Source organism: Embiotoca jacksoni, unplaced genomic scaffold (genome assembly GCF_022577435.1).
Source record: "Embiotoca jacksoni isolate LCO1_2020_lvr unplaced genomic scaffold, fEmbJac1.0.p SCAF_124, whole genome shotgun sequence".
Classification (NCBI taxonomy): Eukaryota; Metazoa; Chordata; class Actinopteri; family Embiotocidae; genus Embiotoca; species Embiotoca jacksoni.
The window spans coordinates 362,464-368,669 of NW_027185257.1; the positions used below are offsets into that span (position 1 = coordinate 362,464).

General features: G+C 40.2%; 1 long non-coding RNA gene across 1 annotated transcript in view; it reads left to right on the forward strand.

Annotated features, from left to right (window-relative positions):
- LOC138195766 (uncharacterized) overlaps positions 1–263 on the forward strand; it is a 3,394-nt gene extending 3,131 nt beyond the window's left edge. Inside the window, exon 2 of the long non-coding RNA XR_011178054.1 lies at positions 1–263. This exon is cut by the window's left edge and continues 147 nt beyond it. This is a non-coding gene — a long non-coding RNA (uncharacterized lncRNA).
- Positions 264–6,206: the final 5,943 nt, after the last annotated feature.

Below are 6,206 nucleotides of genomic sequence, written 5' to 3' on the forward strand. Positions count from 1 at the left end.
GATTCCCACCAAGCCACGTCAGCCTGCCGCTCGCTGTGGAGAAGACTCAGGATTCCCCAGCGGAGCGTCGCCGTCCGGCTACGTCACCCGGTCACGTGCCGAGGAGAACCCCGGGATTCGCTCGGTTTGCAACTCCCAGCGCCGGCAGCCAGCCGAGTTCACGGAGGAGCCAACTTCCGGCTCGGATTGGGACTCAGACTCTTGGTGTGTTTTCCTGTTTGCTCTCACTGCCTGGGAGAAATAAATACCTGGTTCCAAAGAGACTTTGCTGTGTGTCTGCATTTGGGTCCGTTTACCTGCACACCTCATAACAGATTATTAATCAGTGTCAAAACTAGAAAATATAAATATAAATACTTAAATAGCTGTAGCACTCTGTTTCAATCTAAAGGGTAGAGGGAAGCACAGTGTTCACAAACAAATGTTTTTCTTGCTGCTTTCTAGCCAGTTTGAACCAGAGATCGTTTTATGGATTTATCTTTTGGGACAGTCGTCAATAGAACAAAACTTAAAAAAAAAAAAAAGATAAATATTAATATATTATTAAAACTACCTTTATTAAATGTGAATTTCCCATGACTGGAGGCTACAATTACTGCTACTCTGCTAAGCCAGGCTGGTTAGCTATTAGCGGCTATATTTATTTTTTGTTGGATGTCAAGCTATTACATTGTAATTTTATTTAAACATTTTAATAGTTTTTTTCATAACTCAAATAGTACGTCTGAGGAAAATGTTGATGATCCTTTGCATTTCCTGCATTACGTTCGCTGCCTGCTAACTTGTGAAATTGTGAGCCTCTATGGCTTCTAGACGCTGTCCATGTTGCCAAGAACACCATCCACATGACTTCCCACGCTCTCACGACGAGGTCATGAATTTCTTTTGAAAGCAACGTGGCCACCACCAGGCTGACGGGGGTTCTGGTCTGCTCAAATACTAGAATGTACTGTCCTGAACGTGCTGGATTTGACACATCACAGTAAATAATCATTCTCTAGCTAAAATGAATGACTGAAAGTGATGAAGCTAACTATCAGGTGAAGACAGAACATTCCTTATGAAAGCAAAGCACTAAAAAACGTAGTACGTCTATATTGTTATAAAAATCTTACTGTTTTTTTGGGCAAATGCAACAAACCAAACTGCTGGGAAATTGGTTGAAAATGTATTGAGTCATAATTGTTTTGATTATCAATAGACCTCCTGATATACAGATTTGCAGCCAAGGCTTCCCTCTAACAACCACATCGCTACCATGAACTGGAGCAGTAGATGAAGTATCTCTACGGAAATGTATATTCATCTATTATCTTTCTCTTTTTCTTTCCTGATAAACATGATTTGGTAACATTATGATGTTTATGTTGTTTGTTAAAATGTCAAAATTTCTAATTCAGGTATTTACTCGTGCAGTTTTGACCAAATACATTCCAGTCAAAGGCTTCGAATGTCCGAATAGGAGCCGTAGAGTCAGTTGGGTGTCGCGAGGTGTGTCAGTATGATGCATCTGGCACTGATAGGATGGATGTGACATTTCAAAGCCGGTCAGAGAAGAAGAAAAATGCTTGGGCTTAATATGTGATCTGACGTAGGGGCACAGGATATGTGCAAGTACGCTGGCTAACCACCCGTCAAAGCAATACAAAAAAAAAGAAGTGAGAAACAGTTTGAAGTCTCTTTCTATGGAGCAGGTTGTGTTTCTTTGTCAGCACTCATTTTGTTGTATTCTTTCAACTCTCAGAGCAAGCCTTAACATCCTCTCCAGATGAATTGAGCTGCACTTAAGAAGAGAGTGGATGGAAATTAAGCTCCTACACAATGCGTGGGTAGCGCTGCCAAGCACATGACAAAGTGGAAAGTGTTGTATTTCAAGCCATATAATGTTTCCCAAATGTGAGGCAATGCAGTCAAAGCAAAAAGAGAAAGTAGTAGAAAGAAAGGAAAGAAAAAAGGAAGGAGGGGAGAAAAGAGCAGAGCGAGCTATATAGGCAGTCAGATAATTGACACTCTCAGAAAACAAGCCACCACTTCTCCTCTTCCTCTCCTTCTTCGTCTGAGTGCCGTGCTGTTGCTGAAGTTATTGTGCCCATTGTAAGTCACAAAGCAGGGAGGAATGTTTGGCCAGCTCTCTGGGAAACGCCACTTCAGGGCCCACAGCTGTCACAGCCTGGGGACTTGAATTCTGCCACAGTGAGTTCAATGGTGAAGAGCTGGCAGAGGGAGATATGCTTTTTACTTAAGGATGGCAAGCTGTGAGAGGACTTGATGTGAAACCAAAACTGGCTCCTCTGATATTCGCTAACTCACCCGCTTAGCTTCTCTTCGTCCATCATACGCAGCCACTATCATTCTCCTCCATCACTCTTACTCTGAAACTCTCCACACTTTCCTTCTTTGTCCCCTTTCTTCAGCCATCCTTATATCTCTCCTCTTCCTTCCTCTTTGTAAAAGCTCTGCTTCACTCTGCATCGGGCCTAAACTTGAATAAACAATCGTCTCTCTGTGGCAAAAGCTTCCCATCCCGCCAAAGGAATGCTGTTTCCTATCCTCCGTCTCACCATGGTTACTGGGAATCTACTGGGAATCATATTTTACAGAGAGGTGAATATGGGCACAGAAACGCTGAAGGCTGATCTGAGTGCCATTTCTAATCCAGTTTTTACTCATTCTAATTCTGCCTTTGATTAAATCAGCAAAATAGTGTGTTTTTAGGCAAAACAAAATGCAGGTGCATAGTGGATCCATCCGCAAATCAGTGACATAATTGCCAACAGTGAAAATAAAATCAATTAAATCACGTTTATGAGTCTGTCCCATTAATGATCATTTATAAACATCCGCCTTTCAAATAAAGTGATTACAATTGTGCTAGAAAATGCAAGAAGCTGTTGGAATAAACATAATGAAAATGCATTTGTCAGACTCAGCTCTCACTATCATCCTGTGACTATTTACTTTTTAGATAAATGAGAACTTCTGGATAAGAGACCCTCCAAAAGTGAGTTAAATAGGCTCTAATTCTGCACCGGTTATAATAAACAAAAAATCTGCACCCTTCAAAATGTTCCCAAATGAATAAAAGCTTTTTTTTCCTCTCTCTTTCTTTCTTTTTATTTCACAAATGCGGGAGTGCTTTTAATTGTCCTTCATTTCTCAGGACTATTCAAGGATTTGTTTTTGTCCAAAACAAGTGCCTGAGGCTGTAATCGCTGCAGCAATTCAGCATCCTGTGTGTTGTTGAAATAAACAAAGCACAACGTTGTGTTGTCACTGTGTTGAAATAATTGCACCACTGAAATCTGCTGTGGACCACATTTGTTTTGGTTGCAGTTTGTGTTGCACAGCTCCTTCGCTCCCTGTCGTCTTGTTATGATAATGACTGAACCCTCACATTCCGAAGCAGTGATCTCATTTTTAGCACCACACTGTGCGAGAACAACGATGTAGAGGCACCTACAAGGCCTTGCAGGACTACAACGTTTCGCCCGCTGGGAGGTTCTCAGACCTCAGGGAAGATGAAGGAATTAGAGGGCATGGAAACAATGCAGCATGCAGCCTCCATCTATTTGTCTCTGAGCAGCCTCGCTCTGTTCTTCTGAAGTGACATTGTCTTTCACAGCTTGAATAGCCTGGCAAGGTTTCTCCCCTGCAATGCACTCCAGCCACCAACAATTACAGCTACGGTGGGATGTCGGGCAACGCGCTGCATCGTACATATCAGTGGATGACAGACTCAATAATTAGATAGACGCTGCTTGTATGTCTGTGTACTTCTTACAAAGTATACATTAATAATCACGAAACACGATCTTTTCCCAACATGCTTTGAAGACTGTCTTTTTAAAACTGAGACAGTAATATTGATGATATCAGCAGAGAAAAGAGTAATCAAATCCACAAGTGAAGAATCGTCATTTTAGGTCATTAAAGCTATAGAATTAAAATGAGCTCTTTGATTGGTCGAGTGCAAGTTTCACAAAAATAAAGACACCCGACCCCGAGGCTTGCTGAGAACATTTTTCCATGGAAAACCGAGCTCATAATTTGACAATATTGTGGAGCAATGAGAGGGCAAAGTGGAGGCTGCAGTTAGCCATTAGAAATTACTGTGGCAAGTAAATCAACTCTTTTTAAGTATTTTCACATTTTCTTGTTGAATTCACCCAATAAAATATCCTTGTAAGTTGTAACTGTGGCAGGAAAAAACTTTTCCTGCTGCCATGACGAGACCTCAGTGGTTTGATGCACGTAAAAATGTATTCAGAATTAATAGCATATTAGTCTGGCTTATAATAATCAAGAGCTAAATAACTTCTTACAACAGTTGCATTTAGATGTGTTCTGAAGGTGTTCATTATATATTATATTAATGTTGTGCTCATGTGTTAATGCCTTTTCTAAGATTCAGATTCAGATTTGTATGGCCTTGACACCATGGTTACATGCAGCTAATACGACAAAACAAGTGCATCTTGGGGTATTCAAAATAAAATATACTTTTAACTGATCCAACTGTAATGTAAACATACCGTCCACAGATAGTTTAAATCATACTTCTCTGTTATTCAATGTGCTTGTATTCTTACATTTAAAGTGCTCCTCCACTCAAAAATGGATTTCACTTATTGCCAATTCACTTGGATGTTTAATTCTCACTGTGGACTTTGACACCATCATATTTTATTCACTGTTGCTAATAATTTTACATGTAAAGATGTGGTCACAATTATTGGTACTTTTCCATTTAATCACTATTCTCTGTAAGAAGTGCCACCGTTGTCTCTTCCATACGTAACACAACGGTTTTTGATGTGTCCGACGCTTCTTAGCTGCTGGTTTAACTCTTCTTCAGCAAACTGCTCCTATTCCCATGTTTCAGCTATTTCCACAGATATTCAACAGAGTAAGATCAGGTCTCACAACCGGACACTTTACAACAGTGCACTGTTCAGTTCTCATCCAAACATGGGAGCATTAAGACTACGTTGTGGGTCATCATCCTGTTGGAGGAGTTTTCAGCTGCTCAAGCACTGGGCAGTACATTTTGCTGCGGAGTGCCTGATTTCATTGTGTCGTTCACAAATTCAAGGCAACGCCACAACAAAACTGAGGGTGGTGCTCTTATCTTTGATACCTTCGAATTTTTTTCCGTGAAAGCAGATTTTCTTTTGTGACTTTTCAAAATACATTTTATTGCCGGACCAGACACATTTTGTTCCTTAATCTTGGAGGTCAGCCTGTGAGCCTGTGAGTAATCAAACTACAGTTGTATTTCTGTGTCCAGCCTGTGATCATTATGGTTGGCAACTATTCCATGCACTCCCTAATAAAATTAGAAGCTATGGTCACAGGAAAATCAGGTCATCTTGAAACCTTTTTCTTGAACATGTTCAGCAAATATTATCTTCCTCATCTCCTCCTCTTTCTCTTGTCTATGTTGATTGTGGTCACACAGTAATACCAAACAGCACAACGAGGGCTTTTATCCATTTGAATAGCCCAAATGACTGATTCTAGGAAGAAGCCTGTGATACGAATTGAAAACAATACCCTGCTTGAAAGATCACAACAATCCACTTATTTATCACCACTTCTATAAAAGGGATCCATATTTTTCTGTTGCATTTTAGAGGCTCTTTAAGTCGGCCTCTTTTACAGCTCCTCTTTTATTCTATAACAAACCATGCCAGAGAGATTTTAAAGAGATTTTAATTTCAACACATTTTTGGGAGAATGAAGCATTGTTTCACGGAGTTGTTGGCGTCTCAACACACATGTAGAACATTTGAATTGTAAAGAAAAAGTAAATGTCACAAAATTTCAGTGATCGTTAGAAAAGGGCAAAAGATGAACAGAATTTAGATTGTTGACAACCACTAAAACGTAACATAATTTGATTACTAATATATTTTTCTTTATGTTTAAGCTGTTCATGATACTGAGCTGAATAATTTACACTGAAGGGAAAAATAAACCACTCGAGGAGACCTAAAGGAACACACACACTGAAAATACCACATTCCCTCTGCTCACACAAACACTCACATATTTCTGTAACAAAAATACAAATCTAATTTTGTGCACTTCCATCTTTCCTCCTTCCTCCTTTCACACACACACACACACACACACACACACACACACACACACACACACACACACACACACACACACACACACACGCCCGCTACCTCCCCTCCTTC